Genomic DNA, 19,308 nt, shown 5'->3' on the forward strand with positions numbered 1-19,308 from the left:
AACCTCTATTCCTGTATGTTTGAAGTCTACACTGGCCTAACCAATCCTGAAGTTATTTAGACCACTGAAAAAAGGGGAGCAAAAAGGTTCTACAACTGGGTCACTGTCAAAGTCTTAGAGATGGTATTGTTGCTCATTCTTCTGATACCAGTGTCACCCCTTTGCTGAGCAATATCAGATGTCTGGGGTCTTGCAGGTCAGCTTCCAAGTGAATGAGAAATCAATGACAATATCTGGGAATTTTCTAAGTGTAACTTGTTTTATTTACACACACAAATCAGCTCTGGACCAGACATGATCACAAACAGCATTCAGGCAATCTTCTCTTCAGTAAATCTCAGCCCACATACCATTGCCTACTTCCCGTGAAGCTACTTTGAGACCAAGAATATACCCTAGCTAGACAGATTAAGGCAGAGAACAAACTCTCCTGAAGCTTGACACTGCTTTTCTCTACCCAGAACTATACAAGTATTTCTTCCAAGACTAAAAACTTGCTCACACACTATGAAAAAGAACTTAGAAGACTTCTTATAACAGTGCCACTTGGTGACATGTGCCATAACGTGCTTCCAATACCTTCAAGCAGCCTTTCATGGATCCTGGTCCCCAACTCCTCCACACATGATTCATTGAGGCTACCATGAGCCTGGGGATACAGAAGCCACACAAAGCTGTCACAAGGAGGGAAGGAGATTGGAATTTCTCCAGTAAATATCATACCTCCCCATATAGAAAAAAAACAGAAGTACTTTGGTGACTGAGTTAATGAATAAAATGGGGATGGGGGTTGTGTCCTTCTCCATTCCTTTCCAGTGGCCCTAATAAGGTTCCTTTTTTCCCTCTCTGCCAACTATGTTGCTGAGCTGTCAGATGGATCTACTCAGCAAATTGCAGGCCCCCTTTAAGGTCCTGTGATGGAGTGAAAACAGGTATCTGGTGAACCAGCACTCTGATCACGCTGGCACTAATTAAATTCCCCAGAAGGTCTGACTGGGGAGTGGAATTTTATTAGCTGATATACCTGGCAGGCTGGGTAAGCTAAAACATCAATTAGCCCATCAGCTGAAGACTGATAAAAAGGGCACAGGAAGGAAGTGTAAGAGAGAGTAGGGCTATCTGACCCAGAGTCAGACATCTCCAAGAAGGGAAATCTCTTCTGCTCTCGGGCCCAGAGAAAACAGCTGAGGATACGAGAGATGTTGTAAATAGTACTGCTGCACAAACCTGTAGAGGCATTGGTGGAAAGAACATAAACACACAGTGTAGCTATCCCACCGATGGAGCCTGAGCAAGTTCTGTGGTGCCAGAAGGCAGGAGAGGAATGTGCCCTGCTACAGGTCCTCAACAACTGACAGTAAGCCATCAAGGCCTACCTTCAACCACACAGAGTCAGAGGAGCTACCCAAGTGATAAAGGGCTGCAGGACTGGCCCATAACCAGCATTCACTTCACAAACCATTTATCAAAAACCAGAACAGAACAAAAACAATCCCCACCATGGATCAAAGGGTCTCTAAATAAAACCTAATAAAAATATTACATCCCTGTCATCCACCTCATTGCCCAGCAGCCATTGTTGTTAGAGGGGTATTCTTTGATGTTTGCAGCTGAGGATGACAATATGATATCCCGGTATTTCAACCATTTAGTTCCCCACTTAAACGTACAGCTTCTACATCAAAATTCAGCTGATGCTTCTAATTCAGACAATTTTGTTTCCATTTTTATTCCCTAGATTGGGTCACTAATGACGACTCATCATTGTGTTGGAACTGCACTGTACTTCCGTGTTTCCATCTTAGGCATCACATCAGTTACTCATTCTCTTGCAGGCCAGTGGTAGAAGATGAAACGGCAACTTTCCCTTTCATTGTTGCCATTCTAAACGACAAAGTAGCGAAGTGGCTGTATGCTCTCTCTAGTTAGCAAGAAGTTTTCCATTTGGGAAAAAAAATGGGGGAATTAAAATAAACCACTGAACAAGAGTGAAGGAAAACAAACCAACCCTACAATATAGAGTGATGCTTGACTTAATTTAAAAGAGAATTGGCTCCATTTAATATGGCAAGTTGAAACATTAATTGTGCCAAAATCATAATTTGTTCTCCTACTTTACTTTGTTGATGGAGTACTTAGAAGCAGAATCTATAAAAAGGTAAAAAAAGACATCATAGAAATGGTTCATCAACACCCACAATGTAGCTTCTGCCTTTTTACAATTGCCACAGTACTCTGTTTATCTTTCTCTTGTCCAATTCTACTTTTCCAGAAGGCGCTGAGCTTTGGCCAGCTCTTTTCTACATGATGGCTACTGGAAGGATTCTTGGGCCTTATGGCATGTATAAGATCTGAGTACTTTCTTTCCATCCTAAAATAGTTCACATATATTCAATTTTATCAGTACCACCAGGAATGGGTTGTCAGACTGAATTTATTCTAAACTTAGCTGCACACTCCTGTTTGCAAATGATAGACATAAACCCAGGTGAATCAGAAAGAAAGACAGTCAAGAAATTTAGGACCAAATCTTCTCTCATCCTGCAATCATCATCCAAGAGATGGGAAAACGGAGGCTCGAAAAAGTAATTTCTACAATGTAAGCATTGCAGGAAAAAATCATAAAAACACACCCTGACCTGAAAAGGACAGATACTAAAATGCAAAAGAAAGCCTTACCGTGATCACAGAGCTCCTGACTTAGAAACAAGTAACTTGTATGTCAAGTAAGGATTTGTAGAGTTAAAAATCACTGTGTTAACATTTATGGTGTAATCTGTAAATCTTTTGCCGATTTGCAAATTGACTCCCTGACTTAGAAAGCAGCTGAAAGCTGTACCTAAATCCTATGTTAAGATAACCATAAAGCTTTGATTTGAAAATTAAGACTTGCTGGCTGGCTGTATAAGTCAGAGGGTAAATCCTCACACTCTCAGAAGTGCATGTCTATATAGCCAGCATGGGTGAAATCCACCCCTCTGTGGAGGGCCAACACAAAGCTCTATGGCCCACGTAAGCCTTTAACTTGGATGGGACAGGGTTCAGGGGCTCTGCCCGGTCCCTAGTGAACAAAGGGTTAATTATAGCTCAGCTTCCCACTCCCTTTATGCAGCTGCATAGAGGAAAGGTTTTCTGAATGGCTGCTTGGAAAGAGAGAAGGCGCTAGATTATCATCCTCTGACTTCAATGGCACCACACTGGTTTATATGAGCTGAGAATCCGGCCTCAGATCTTTGGGAAGGCACCAATACAAGGCTCAAAGGACTGGGCTGAGACTCAAAACAGGAGTATTTGCTGTTTCCTTTCGGATCATACTCAATTATTCTAATTCCTTGTTCTACACACAAACACCTGAGGCAAAGACCTTGGTGATTGCAACTGTTCTCCACACCCGCTGCTGAATCAGTCTACAGATTTAGAATGGGGCTTAAGTGATGTGCAGGGCCTTGTGCTTGCTCTCTGAACAGGAGTAAATTTTGCCCTGTGACAATTAATAGTAAAACAGGAATCAGTCACCTACGTAAATTCTTACGGATATCTACCTTTTCTTTTGAATACCCCCTAGATACCCATATGTCTGTAAGGGCATAAGACCAAACTCACTTGCTATGATGTCGCACTCTGATGAAATGATGGTGGGGTCTCAGCCAACCATCATCTTTGCTTCTATATCATGATTTTTCACTGATACTTCTGATACTTTTTTGGGGGGTGGCAGTGGGAATGAGATGGCACTTCTGAGACTTAAACACCAACAAAAGGACAATGATGTTGGCCAGTTTAGGAAAGGTGTGGGTCTTGCTTTAATCTGCCTCAAGAATACTTTCCTTTTGTGTTTCAGTTTGTTGTATTACCAACACTAAACATTCAGAAACAATGAGTCAGGTCCTAAAAATCATAAAATTGGGTTAAAAATTTGAGGTTTTAAAAAAATACATTGAAAGTTATCTGAATTCTGTTTATAAAGACAGAGAAACAGAGAGAGATTTTTAGATTGCACTCAGGGCACATTTTCAAGCTGTTCTCCAAAACCATTAGAACTAGAGACTTACTTAAAAGCTTTTCACCATAAACATGACAGCTAGAGATTGTCCCTCCCCAAAAAAAAAGAGAGAAAGAAAAAAAAAGGGGGGGGGGGGGAAAGCCAAAAAGCTGAGATTCTCAGTTGGTAACAGGACTCCAGGAGGTGAGGATTTTAAAAAATGCAACATACCATCAGATCACAAGATTTGGTAATATTGAATGTGGTATCTACATTCACATTACTTCAAAACTGTCTGTCAACCACTCGCTCACTAAAAGAGAACATGATGCAGTTGTGGTGGTTGGTTTATTTATTTATTAAAACATATGTATGTTGAGGCATTATTTATATACACTTTATCTAAATATTTTTTAGTCCTTCTAATTTTAAGCATTTTCTATTTCTTATTTTTGAGACATATTCCATTGATGCTACCTTCCAAAAGCTCAGCCTTGCTCACACTGGACAACCATTAGTCTTTCTACAGGTTAACTTCTCATCTGGTAATTAGGTTTCCCTGAGATCTTCCATGACAGCCTATGTATCTTTTCTTTCAATGGATTAGGAACACACTGTGGTGTTACACAGAGGAGGTTGGTAGGCAATATTGTTCACATCACTAATAAATCACAAAGCACCATCTTTATACAGCTGCATTTCTGAAAGGTGTTTTTTGTTGTTGTTGAGATGTTCGAATGGAGAGGAGTTTGTTTGGCAAGGCATTGACCCATTACCTTTTTCATTGCCTAATGCTGGGCTGCAAGTATGAAAAGGAAAAATAATGTTATACAATATCTAACAGCATGCAGAAATTACAGCCACCTGACTCTTAACTGTTAATGGCTTGGCAATATTGGTTCAGTTCTGTCTGAATGGCAGATTATTATTGAAAATCCCTGTAGGACTGAAATAAATTGTTGGTGGAAATTATGCAATGGAAAAAGCTGAAAGATGCATGACTTCTGGGAATCAAAGTTTTGAGGTGCTCTAAAACACAAGTAGAACCCAGCTGTTCTAAAAATGGTCTCGTTGTCATGAATGTCATATTAGAAAGGAATGTACTGTCACAAAATGGCAACTTTAGCTGACATCTGTTACAAGACATAAATTTTACCTCCCAAATCAACAGCACAAGCATTTGTTCATTACATATTTTGTACAGTGAAGTCCCAAAAGCATACAATTTTAAATAAATATGCAAATCATTGTTATTATTCTAAAACATCTATGACTTCAACAAGGATTTTAAATAACCCAAGAGACTTTGTTCTTTTTCCCTCACTGAATAGACCCACCTGTCAGCCACCTAAAAGTAACACATAATAGGTATTTGAAGTTATACGCATTTTCTGCTCATACGTGTTCTAATTGAAAATAAAACAGCTATCATAGTTTCAAAAATGTATTCAAACTATTCTCATGGCCTACTTTTTGCACAGGAAAAACATGTCAGGAAACAAAAGCATTTTGCAAGGAACCGATTATTTCCCAATCTTGCTTTGTGCACATCACATGGCAAACACTAATCGGCATCATCTCGTAAGGGATCCCTTCCAGGGGATTGAGAGATCAGGCTCTTTAAGCTGTCATTTCCTCTACCTCTGTTATCTCTTTTGGTTCAGGCCCAACTCACATTGTTGTGGTTCATTCTAACAGTTTTTTTCCCCCACACTTGAAGTGCACAATGAACTACTCTGCCACTATCTTCTATTAAATGTCCCCTTATTCCCTGTTCCCCACCTGGAAGCTGTACAATGGTACAAAACAACCACCAGGTGATTTGGAGGGGACAGAGGGAAGGGCATACTCTTCTCTCAAATGTTCATGTTTCCATCTCTCAAAACTTATGCCAACCCCCTGTACTAAGTTCTCTTGCAAGGTTGTACTGATGGTGGGAATTGTCCTGGTCCCACTGAATGGGAGCAGTACCACACTGCCTTTAGTAGTACCACAATACGGCTATATGTGTTTCAGAGTCGGATTGTGATGGAGATCACTGACTGTGAATTTGTCTCTTCAGCTTCTCACATCACCCCAGTGAAACAGAGTTTTGGGCTGTGCCCAACAAAAAATGCTTCCCACTCTCCACTTCATCCTGGTCTTCTCATTCCCAGTGGGATAAAACTTGTTGTGGAGGAGGACGCAGACAGGGGAAACACATGAAGTGTGAAAAGTGAACAAATACTTTTGTGTTGGGAAGATTGGGAAGAAAAAGAATATTATGATAAATGTTGCCTTTATCTAATTTCCCTCTGTAACTTTATGCATATAATATGATAGTAGGTATTTGTGCAATGAAAAAAGCAGTTTTCATATCCCCACCTGGACATGAATTGTTTTAGTAGTGGGGACTATCTGTCTGTCTGTAAGTCGAACAGTGTACTATTATCTTTTGTATATAGCTGCTGAGCATGGCTAGCAATGGGCTGGAACAGAGATCAAGCTGAGTTAAAGATTGGTTGGTTTATTCTACTTTGCACAATTCAGGCTACACAAGGCAAAATTTCAATTATAAATCTAATTATACCTTTAATTGTTTAAACAATCAGCCAACTGACTTTCCAGTGATTGCTTCCTGGGAGTCAAATGCAGTTGCACTTGCAGGTGTTAAGTTTGCTGCACCTCAGAGACACTGTGTACATTCCCAGCCTCCTAGCCCCCTGTGTCCAAGAAGATTGTACAATTACATATGAACATCTAGCAGAGTTCAACTCTGCACTGAACTGTATGAGCAAGTGTATCCACATAGCTGAAGTTCACATATACAGCTAGGTTGATGGCCATAGCAGGCCCATTTCACCCTTGCTTTACATCTCCAGTTGTCATTTACACCAGTGCAAAGTCAGTGTAACACACTACCCAATCAAAAAGCTAAACTTTTACATTCATTTTGCCCTTGTGTAAAATGGCTGCACAAGGTGCAAGGCAATGGTGAACTGGGCCCAGCATGTTCCAGCAATGTCCACGGTGAGGACAAAGAAGAGAGGTCATGCCATCGTCTTGACTTGTTGACACTACACCTTTCTATAAGTACAACCCTTCTGCCTAGACTCAATAGGGAGACATGAGCTTTGAAAATGGTGGCAAATATCATTGCTGAGGAATGCAGAATAAGTCAGCTGATTTCTCCTCCTGGTTGTCTGATGGAGAGGAGGGCAATCTTGTAACACAGTGATCCACTGCTGAGGAAGAGAAGGCCAAGGTGGGAGAAGAACAGTGATGGGGCTCGCCTAAATGGGTACCCTAATTTTGGCCAGCTCCTGAAGTCTCATACATAGACACAGAGTAGAGTGGACCAAGAGGAACCAGTTGTAGGGTACTCATTACCGAATCAGTCTTCATCACTCCATTCTCCAGTCCCTCCTTATAGAACTAAATGCCTCAGGTACCTTAGGGAAGTATCCATCTAAAGAGACAGTCACCTCCTACTATAAATCCCTCTTGACTTGAGAGGCACAGAAGAAGCCACTGCTGCCTGCATGGTGCTGAGAGGTGCCATTTTGAACTGCTTCAGTGAGCCTAGGTGCACACCCCATTTATAGCTTCACATAGCCCCAAACAGAGACACAGAACTACATTCTCCAGCTGAAATAAAACAGGAAATAGCAAATAACTTATGTTTGTCCTGTGCGTAGGAGCGGGAGGGAAATGCCAGCCGCTTCTGGGAGCTGCATGGAGCCAGTGCAGGCAGGGAGCCTGCCTTAGTCCTGCTGCGCCACCGACTGGACTTTTTAGTGGGCCAGTCAGCAGTGCTGACCGGAGCCACCAGGGTTCCTTTTCGACCGGGTGTTCCAGTCGAAAACCAGATGCCTGGCAACCGTAAGGCTTGTTTCTGTTGGAGGTACAAACATTCTTGGGTGTCTATCAAAATTTCTGGTGCAGCTTCATAAGGATACCTTTTTCTTCACTTTCTGTTCTAAACTGAGGGAAGGTGTCATCCAGTGGCTGAGCATGGGACCTGACTGCTTTCCTTTATTTTGCCAATGAGCTATTGCATAACCTTTAACAAGTTACTTAACTTTTCTCTGTATCATGTTTGTCATTTGTAAAAGGGGGATAATGATGCTTACCCACCTTTGTAACATCCCTCCCTTTACTGATGAAAAATACTATATAACTGCATAATACTATTGCCGAACTATAGCATAATTTTACTGTGTGCTGCTCAGTAGATGTCATGTTTCAGTTGAGAACTTGAGCAGATGCAGTAATATCTGTATACTATATGTGGGAAAACATTTTTAAAGCTGGGGACCTGAAATTAGGGGCACAAATTTATTGTCTGATTTTCAGATGTTCTGAACACCTGAACTCACATTGAAAACAAGAAAAAAAGATCAGGCCACTTATTTAGCAGCTGAAATTTGGATTTAGGTGCCCAATTTTAGGCCTCCAACTTTGAAAATGCTGGCCATATTTCTTAATACATTTTGGGACTGTATTAGCTTTACAGATCAATAATTTAATATAAAACTATTGGCCATTTATCACTTACCTACAGTAATGACTATTAAAAAGCCAATATTTCCTAAAAGTTACCACATTGTATGAGATACATATACTTAAAATAGGAAGTAATAGTGGTATATCAGATACTATGGTGTGGCAGCTCGTGGCAAACACTGGATTCATACAATTTATGGATGACATAAGTTCAAATGCATTTGCTTTTCCTGCTCAGAATCATCAGGATAATATATTCTGTTGCTCTGCATTCAGAGCATGTATAAGGAGAAAATTAATAATTCTTTCCACCGTATAGATCTGATCCAAAATCGACTGAAGTATACATAAGTCTTTCCATTAAACACAATGGGGCAGGATCAGGACCCATGTGCAGTTAAAATGCATTCATAAATATTTTTGTGCGTTTACGGGAGAACAGACCCAAATATTGCATAGTCATACCACCAAGTGGGTATGTAGCACTTTATCTAATTTCTAGCATTTAAAATAAATATATATCTATATTTTCATACTGAAAAATGTATGATTCTCTGTTATAAAACGCTTAATTGCATTTTAAAAACTGTCCAAAAAGGAAAAAAAAATCTTTGGAAATACCTTCTCTGCCTTTACTATTTGGAAATGATATATAGCTCTTTCGGATCAATAGAATTACTCTATCAATTATAAGCTTTTGTTCTGAAATTTACTTCTCAAATGTGATTTTACATTGAGACTTTCCTCATGTCATTCCTCTGATGTCATTAGGAGACTTGTAAACACAGATTTTGTATAAAATACTTCAAACTATTCATACAGCAGAAAAGGTAAATATGCAATAGAAAAATTATGCTGATATTAAAAGCTGAGTTTGTGAAATACACTTCTTTGAAAGAACAAACAAGTAAGAGCTACAGGAATCTTGTACAAATCGTAACGGTTTACAAGAAAACACCTTAGAACATGTCATCTTGCATGTGCATGATAGAAATTGTTAGACAATGCTGTTTTCTAATTAATTTCTGCTCAACTTGCTGGTTCAAATAAGTGAAATATCACAAAGCAGAGGACCGTGAGGACAAGCTTAGGTTCAAAGCAGCAAGTCTCTAAACCTACGGAATCATTCAACTCACTACAAATAAAGCAGGCATATAATTGCATCACATTCCAAGCGGTCCTATGTAAATACTGCAGAATAACTGACTGAGCTCAATTAAACAATACCACCCTATTAAGGCTGCAAATATCAAGGGCTTTTTATGATGTGCACTGGGTGTTCTGCAACTTTTGCTACAATTCCACAATGAGGTGAACATGGGTACCATTTTTTTCAAGGATGGAGGAGAACAAGAAAACAAAAAATGAATATTCCAGTTGGAGTATGTACAGTATTCCAGTTGGATTTATTCTATAGCAATTAGCACAATCTATTTTGTGCTGCTTTTATTGCATGATAAATAAATATATAAAAACAGGATGGCACAGGAGACAATTATTGTAGGTGAAGCTCATTTGCATTCACTTTCCCAGCCCACTCTCTATGGCTTTTAAATTTAAAGTTCAGCTTATTTTTCCTCCTTTTTTTAAAGCAATATTCATCTTTTTAAAATGAAAGCAAATACATTGGAATATCTTTTTCCTAATTAACCTGCTTAGCTCATCTAAGTCCCACATCAGTTCTAGCCTTGCCCTTATGACACAGCCCAAACCATTAATGGATACTCAAGTTATACCATAGTGGTAAAGATTTCCTTGACACCCTTAAAATTAAAAAACAGGAACACCAGAGTTGCAAATTAAATATACTGTCTTGGCTACTGAAGATTAACAGATATGCCCATAGCAAATGCACTGCACTAACATGCCTTCGGTCTCAAGCAGTGCAGTCAAAGAGCACTGTAAAGCTTTTTTTTTTTTTTTTTTAAAAACAACTCTATTTATAAAACCAAAAGACAACAGAGGGAACATGAAATATCAATATGTAATGCAGGAAATTCATTGCAAAAACTAACTAAAAGGCTTTGGTAATGGAGGAAGAAAACTCATTTCCAAATGACAGGCAAAAATACTGTCTACTTATTAAAATCTAGAGTGCGTTCCCTTTGCAATCTCCCTCAGACCTCTCGTATAAAAGAGCTCATAGTATCTGCACGTTGTGAGAGATGAGACAAGAGTATCTACATGTTTTCTCATATTTAAGCCTTTTAGAACCACCAAGTCATTCTTTGAGATAATGACTGCCTTTCTCTGGCTACCCCATCTGTGGATTTTAAAATTATCAAGATTTATAACCATTCTCTTTGTTTCTACACTGTAAAATTGATGCCCTAGCTACTCAGAGGTACTGAGCACCTACATCTCTGATTGTCTTCAATCTGTGGGTGCTAGGCACCTCAGAAGATCAGTCTAATGTCCCAAACCCTGAAATAATGAATAATTTTATTCTTCTCCCCATAGGTCTGTACCCAACTGCCATGGAAATTAATGGGAATCTATCGTGTTCAGTGAGCATTGAATCAGGCCTTATTTGAATACAAATTGCTCGCACGCAATGTGAGTATTGAATTAAAGCTGAACTTTTTCCTCCCAAATGTGACTTCAGGTTTCCAGCCTCATTAGAAGTAATGGGGTACAAAATGTTTAAACAATAAACACAAGAAAAAAAAGTAACTTCCTCACTAGCAAATGGCATCTTTTACTTTTAAAGCAACTAAAAAGAGGAAAACATCTGGGGTTTTTAGATTTGAAATGTTGTGAGGGGTATATTGCTAGTCTCTAAAGTACACTAGGGCTACACAGTGTCTCTTAAGTACAGTGGGCTATACAAGGTCAAAGGAGTTTTTAAACTAAGGGGTGGAGGAAAGCCAACAGTTGTGGAGGAGCCCACAGTTCAGAGAGAGACATCCTTTGCGGGAGGATTTATTAAAGGAGAAATTCTATATCCTAATAAAGAGGAGAAGATTAAGGCAAACAATTAAATACTGACAAATTTTATAAATGCTTGCATACAAATGCTAAAAGCCTGAATACGAAGATGGGCGAACCTGAATGCCTGGCATTAAATGAGGATATTGCTATAATAGGCATCAGAGAAACTTGGTGGAATGATGATAATCAATAGGACACGGTAATACCAAGGTACAAAATATATAATAGGTCAGGCTTGGGGGGAGTGTCACTAAATGTGAAAGATCTTGGAGTCATCGTGGATAGTTCTCTGAAAACATCTGCTCAATGTGCAGCAGTAGTCAGAAAGCTAACAGAATGCTAGGAACCATTAGGAAAGAGCCAGATAATAAGACAGAACGTATCATAATGCCACTATATAAATCCATGCTGTGCCCACACCTTGAATACTGAAGGTAGTTCTGGTCAACCCACCTCAAAAAAGGTGAAATAAGAATTGGGAAAAGTACACAGGTCAATGAAAATGATTAGGGGTATGGAACACCTTCCATATGAGGAGAGATTAAAAAATAAAGTGGGATTGTTCATTTTAAAGAAAAGAGGACTAAAGGGAGATGTAATAGAGGTCTACAAAATTATGAATGGTGTGGAGAAATTGAATAAGGAAGTGTTATTACCCCTTCACAGAACACAAGAACCATTTCACCTAATGAAATTAATAGGCAGTATGTTGAAAACAAACATAGGGAAATATTCTTACAACACACAATCAACCTGTGGAACTTGTTGCAAGGGGATGTTGTGAAGGCCAAAGTATAACTGGCTTCAAAAAAGAATTGAACAAGTTCGTGGGGGGTATGTCCATCAGTGGCTGTTGGCCACGATGGTCAGGGATGCAACCCCATGCTCTGGGTGTCACTAAACCTCTGACTGCCCAAAGCTGGGACCAGATGACAGGGGATGGATCACTTGATAATTTGCTCTGTTCTGTTCATTCCCTCTGAAGCATCTGGTACTGGCCACTGTCAGAAGACAGGATACTGAGCTAGATGGACCATAGGTTTGACACAGTATGGCTATTTGTATGTTCTTACACAGTATTTTAGACAAAGAGGCTCCTGTGAATAGTGCCAAGATACCTTATGGGCTGGAGTAGAGGAATTTCTGGGAAAATGGCTTTTTATTGTAATGGTAAGAGCAAGTTAAGGCAGCTTTCAATACATTTTGACATAACAGCTGTGAAAGGAAAAAATAGAGAGGGGATTTATTATTAATAATTAATAATATTTATCACTTACATAGCATCTGACCATCTCAAAGAGCTTTTAAATCAATGAACAATGTCTTGCAGTACCACTGGGAGGCAAAGTAGTAAAATAAATAGTAACTCTTAAAAATGTACCCGAGAGCTAGATTGTGCAAATTGCATATAATGTAACACATAAAAAAGGAAGGATTATCTCAGGGGGATCCTTTAGAAGCCTTCAGGCCAGAATTCTGTCCATGATTTATGTAGGTGACAATAATGGATAGAGGCCCCTTACTTCCTCCCCTCCAATTGTGCACCCTTATAAAGATTAGAGAGAATCTGTCCCTTACATACCTAAAGTATCTTAACCTTGGTATTTGCAACGTTCTCTAAAAATACTGCAAGCACAGAGATGAAGCTATCTAAAACACAATTGGCAAGTTTTTATGCATGACAATTCTGTGATTACCCACATTTTTCCTCTATTACAGATTAAGAAAAAGAAGTGTCTTCTTAAGGTCACACAGGCCAGGGCAGAGAAACAATTAAGAACATAAGAATGGCCATACCGGATCAGAAAAATGGTCCTTCTAGCCCAGTACCCTGTCTTCTGACAGTGGCCAATGCCAGGTGAAATCCAGAAACCGTGATTCCAAGTCCTGTGCTCAAGCCACAACTCTATCTGTACTTGACTGACAGTATCTGCCTGAAAACCCAACCCTGTTATACAGTTTTATTTTGAGTTCCTTTTCTGAATAGGTCAGTTTTGATTGGCAACAAGCTATGTGGACTCTGTTTGGAGCAGGGTGTGGATGTCATCTGCTCACACCATCCTTCCTCTCCATGACCCAAATGATGCAATCCTTGAATTCAGTGAACGCTTTATCTATGTACTGTTTGAGGAGTACAGGATTTGATCTCATACATTTAAACACCTGCTTTATATCTTTGTTTGGAAGATGTCGCTCTGCTTAAATTTAATTACTTTCCCTTGCTGCTTGTATGGTACAAGGGCAGGTACTAAAAGAATGTGAGCAATGAAGATATACTGTGTGATATTTCAGTAATAAACATCTCTGTAAACCATGCCGTTCAGTTATCTATTCACACTGATTTGGTTGCTACTACCCAATTCCTACTACATGATAAGTGTCCAAAATGCATTTACAAAATAACAACAGGAAAACCACCATCATTAACATTGAAATTTCTCTGAAGAGAGCCGGTCAGAATTTTCCAGAAGAACATTTCTCTGTCAGAAAATGCTCATTCATCAAAACTGAAACATTCCGAGGAAGGTGTTGATTTCTATAAAATTCTGACAGAAACCGAGCAGCTTTCTGATGGAACCATGCACAGTATAATCCTAACGGGCGGAGGAATAGCTCAGTGGTTTGAGCATTGGCCTGCTAAACCCAGGGTTGTGAGTTCAATCCTTGAGGGGCCATTTAGGGATCTGGGGCAAAAATTGGGGATTGGTCCTGCTTTGAGCAGGGGGATGGACTAGATGACCTCCTGAGGTCCCTTCCAACCCTGATATTCTATGATTCTATGTCAGCTCACCAACCTGGCTCTTAGCAGCCCTCCTGGTGTGCTGATGAGAAGCCAAGAGTCTGGAAGTCCCGCTCCTATCTTGTCTGCAGCCTGCCAGGTAAATTGTCCCAGAGCCAAAGCTCCCAGCTCCTCAGAATTCCTGGCTCTGAGGTTCCCTGTGCTGCCGAGCTTCCCACATGGCAGGCTGCCAGGGCCCTGGACAGAACAGAAGAAGCCTCAAAAATATTTAGAAAAAGGTCAAAATTAAATGTCATGCTGAGTTTTCCTAAATGAAGTTTTGGAATTCCTGTTCTGTGGGGAATTTCAGACTTTCATGTTTCATTTGATTTTTGGAATGACTTTTTTTAAAAAAAAATATTGGTGTTTGTCAAGGTTCCTCCCCCACTCTGAACGCTAGGGTACAGATGTGGGGACCTGCATGAAAACCTCCTAAGCTTATCTTTACCAGCTTAGGTCAAAACTTCCCCAAGGTACAAAATATTCCACCCTTTGTCCTTGGATTGGCCGCTACCACCACCAAACAAATACTGGTTACTGGGGAAGAGCTGTTTGGAAACATCTTTCCCCCCAAATACTTCCAAAACCTTGCACCCTGCTTCCTGGACAAGGTTTGCTAAAAAGCCTCACCAATTTGCCTAGGTGACTACAGACCCAGACCCTTGGATCTTAAGAACAACAGAAAAAAAAGCAGTCAGTTCTTGAAAAGAAACATTTTAATAGAAGAAACAGTAAAAAGAAAAGGGTCACCTCTGTAAGATCAGGATGGTAAATACCTTACAGGGTAATTAGATTCCAAACATAGAGAATCCCTCTAGGCAAAACCTTAAGTTACAAAAAAGATACACAGACAGAAATAGTTATTCTATTCAGCACAATTCTTTTCTCAGCCATTTAAAGAAATCATAATCTAACATGTACCTAGCTAGATTACTTACTAAAAGTTCTAAGACTCCATTCCTGGTCTATCCCCGACAAAAAGCAGCATATAGACAGACCCACAGACCCTTTGTTTCTCTCCCTCCTCCCAGCTTTTGAAAGTATCTTGTCTCCTCATTGGTCATTTTGGTCAGGTGCCAGCGAGGTTACCTTTAGCTTCTTAACCCTTTACAGGTGAGAGGAGTTTTCCTCTGGCCAGGAGGGATTTTAAAGGGATTTACCCTTCCCTTTATATTTATGACAGTGTTACCCATGGAACAGGAGTTAAAGTGTCTGGCCAGCTCTATTCATGCAGAGTATAAGAGGTGGTGAGTATTAATTCCCCTTACATCTCTTCACAGAGTCGTCTACATCACAGTCTAGCCCCACATGCATGGGGACACGGACACACACAAAAAGCCTTGTGCTTTATTATAACTGATTTCTCTCCCACACCTGTTTTATGGCTCAGATGACTAGCTGTGCACCGGGATCTGAAGCACAGAACACTTCTCAACTGTTTATATGTATTTTTTTTAGTGCTATAATTTTTGTGTGAAATTCTTGAAAAGAACATTACACTGGATACTCCTCTCAATATAGTAGGATTTTATTCAACTGAGCTGTTATATTTCAGCATTTAAAACTGATAGCAGTTTCTATCATGCTTTCTGAAGGATTCTTCATGATATAATTTCCATTCCTCCACTGCATAGATAGGAATTCTATTACTGAGTGCCTTATCTCAGACACAGGGTTCTTACTGCTCATACCGAGGACACTTTACTATTTACATACTAAAATTGACAAATAGGTTCTGTCCGTATCTTCGTTTACTGAGCCATTTTTCTGTCTGAAGACAGATTTGGTTTGAAATGACTCTGAAGTACAGCAATAGCAAAACCAAACATATCTCTGGCATAGCAAGCTGGGCAAGAGAAAGTACAGCATTCAAAAAGTCAAAATGCAAAAAATGAGAAGGGAAACTCATCATACTTCTCTGTAATGCAGGTCCTCTGGTCCCCCTCCTGTCTATTGATGTCCCCAGAGCCCTCTCAGCTCCCTAGATCTCACGTTTCTTCTACTGCAGGGTTCCTTAGCCCCCGATTCTTAAATCCAAGTCCCAAGCATTGAACCCGTCCAATTCAAGAGTGACACAATGTAGACTCGAAGAAAGGTTCCAGAGAAAGAGACTGTCCTTGAAAATCAAAATCAGGCAGAGAGGACAGAGGCTGACAAAGGCCCAGAGGATTATCCCATGGCTGCCATGGTGGAGAAGCAGGAGAACCAAGATTAACAATGTCAGATTAGAAGTGAAGGACCTAGTAAAGGGCCCAAAAGAGGCAAACAAGGCAGTAGTTATCTTTATAGAGGAGCACCTGGACAACTCCTTGCCAAGCTGCGTTGGTTACCCTTTACAGGAAGCTAAATGGATTGTGCCACTTACAGGTAAGAGGCACATTCATCCCTCACCCAGCATATTGTCATTGGTACATCCTAAATTAATCCACATACTGAAGCTCTGCATTTTGTCTCCATCTCCATAAAAGAGCAGGATTTGAGCTGGAATCTTCTGAGAGCCCAGAAGTCTAGTATAATCAATTATATAAATCCTATTAAAAGTGGTAATTGACTTCAAAAAATGATTCTAAAGAAAAATTAACCACTGTATTATTCTGGGTAGAGCTGGAACAATTTTCTTCCCCACAAATAGTAAACTATCAAAAATGTATTTCTGGAACACAAACTTTTCACAAATTCGGTCCAAATTTGGTGAGCAGTTTTGGTTTAAGAACAGGTCAAAAGGATTACTTTCAGCCATTTTGAAACAAAATATTTCAAATTTTTTGTTTCAAAACAGTATTTCATTTAGAAATTTAGCAAATATTTTCTAAAACCACACATACACACACAATGGGAGAGAGTTGGGAAATCCCCAAATATGATCTCAAATGAAAAAAATATATATTTTTGGATTGAACAAAATGTTTCATTTGATCCTTTTGGCAAAAAACAACAACAAACAAATAAGAAAATCCACTTTCAATTTAAAACACACCATTTTTTGCCAGTTCAGCCTCTAAATAAAATAAAATAAAAAAACAATAATATTAATTTAAAAAAACAAATATTAATTCAGCTCTAATTTAGAGGCCATGGAGAAATTTATTTGGGGGGGTAAGAAAAGAAGATTCACTATAAACAGAAAGAAGCTGAGTATCTGCTCACTGTACATATTATGTAGATCTTATTAGGACATTTATTAACTTTGCACCCATGTCAGTTAGTACAGTGACGGGTGTTACGTGCAAAGATTGCTTAAAAAATTATTACCTTTGGATCACTCATGGGTCTACAGGTTTCCTACTAAAACAAGATAAAGTGTGTTGTAAGATTCACCAATTTTCAATGACAAATTAAATTAAAATCCCCATCCTCTTTTTCCTTTACAGATTTTGATGTTTTCATCAAAGACCATTCCTTTTCTGATCTATCTCATGTGTGTTATGGATTACACTTATCCCAAGACAGTAATGGTAACAGTTTATCCATTGCCAAGGGGAGAGTGTAAAGTGCAGATGGTATCCTCCAGACAACGATGTACTGCCAATATTTTAAGCATGGGATTCCACAAAAATCCCCACCTGTAGACTGTGATAAACTCAATTGACCAGGGGGATATGTGCTTGCAGGGAAGAGGGATAAGCATCTGGACAACCCTGAGTATTTGTCCCCAAGATTTTTTTTTTAAATACCTGCCATGTGATATCACAAAGGTAAAACGTTTGCTTTTCCGACTTATTTGTATACAGCCCAAACACAAGTTAACTCTGGCCAGGGTGATTTATTGGCCTTCAGAGAAGTGTGAAAACCATCAGAGACAGAGAAATCATTCCAACTTGCTCCACCACTTGGTGACACAGCTTTAACAAGAGGATCCCAGGAGTTCTCCTCAGAATCCCTTCAGTGCATCATTGCATCCAGATTATCACAAATACTTTAGACACATGATAGCCTGTTGAATGACGTTTAGAGACTTTAAAACAGGTGCAAGATACATTAAGGTTCTAGCACAAACCATCAACCTACTTAATTCTCTCTGTTCCTCTGTCAAGGTTATCAACTTTTTTTCTTGTATTTCCCCCCTGAAACTAGAGATTGGAATCTACACAACTCAAAAGAGCATTTAGTGTAACTGTCAGCAAAACAACAAAGAAGGTTTAGACAATAACCCGCATCCTACTGTCAGCGTATCAGTCGTAATTAAGTTTATTTTTCATGTAGGGTAAATAAAATGTTATGCAGTCAGCCAGACTGATAAACAGACCACTCTTCACAGGGCTTCATGAAATGATTAAGAATAAAGCTCGAAGAGTGCTACATTTACTTCTGTAGTTCCCATGGCAGGTCTAGGTCAGGTATAGTGAGACACTGAGAAAATGTGCAATTCCTTTCCCATTGAACTGTCAAGGCATTTCACGATGTGAATAGTTAACACCCTTCTCTGACAACTAGGCCAATATTTCTATTTTCTGCCATTCTAGTCATGAAACATCTCAGCATTGGCTCAGCTGATTTAGTGCCAATTCGAGTCAGCCGTTAGATGTCTGTGTTAGTAACTGGACCAAATATTCTTAATGAGGCCTTGTCACAAACTCATAGCATGATTCTTAATACTTTTTTCCATCTAGCTAGATATTAAAGGAGGTTGTAAAGCTGAATAGATAGCAGACAGGCAGAACACATGTTCACTGAACTGCTAGAACAAAGATTTTAAATAGAACGGATAATCTGATGTGCTGCAGGTAGAAATTATTTTCAAAACCATTGTTGTGGCACACTAACATTTATGTTTAATTAACGTCTTTTTTTAACTTCAGATATTTTTAAAAAATGCATTTGCCTTCCTATCACTTAACAAAGCAGTTCATTAGCTGAAATGACCAGGTCTGTTCTGGCAGAATTGAAACTAGGCAAGTAGAACATATATCATATGAAAGTGTTATTGGCAAAGATTGTACAAGAGATCATTGCTATAACCTTTTCTGATTACACTGCACTTACATCTATAGCCAACTGCCCCCACCATCCACAACATGGGAGCACAAAGCCCAGTATGTAATGGAAATTGCTTCATTCGTGGGGGACTGATCCTGGAGAGCCCAATTCAACACAAACCATTGAGCTGTGAAGAGAATTGTTGTACAGTGGT

The 19,308-nt window shown here is 39.4% G+C and overlaps 1 protein-coding gene across 3 annotated transcripts in view; it reads right to left on the reverse strand.

Annotated features, from left to right (window-relative positions):
- The window catches only part of NAALADL2 (N-acetylated alpha-linked acidic dipeptidase like 2), a 935,367-nt gene that overhangs the window by 335,801 nt on the left and 580,258 nt on the right, over positions 1 to 19,308 (reverse strand). The gene's annotated exons all lie outside the window — the stretch shown is intronic.

Source organism: Caretta caretta, chromosome 9 (genome assembly GCF_965140235.1).
Source record: "Caretta caretta isolate rCarCar2 chromosome 9, rCarCar1.hap1, whole genome shotgun sequence".
In the NCBI taxonomy this organism is placed as follows: Eukaryota; Metazoa; Chordata; order Testudines; family Cheloniidae; genus Caretta; species Caretta caretta.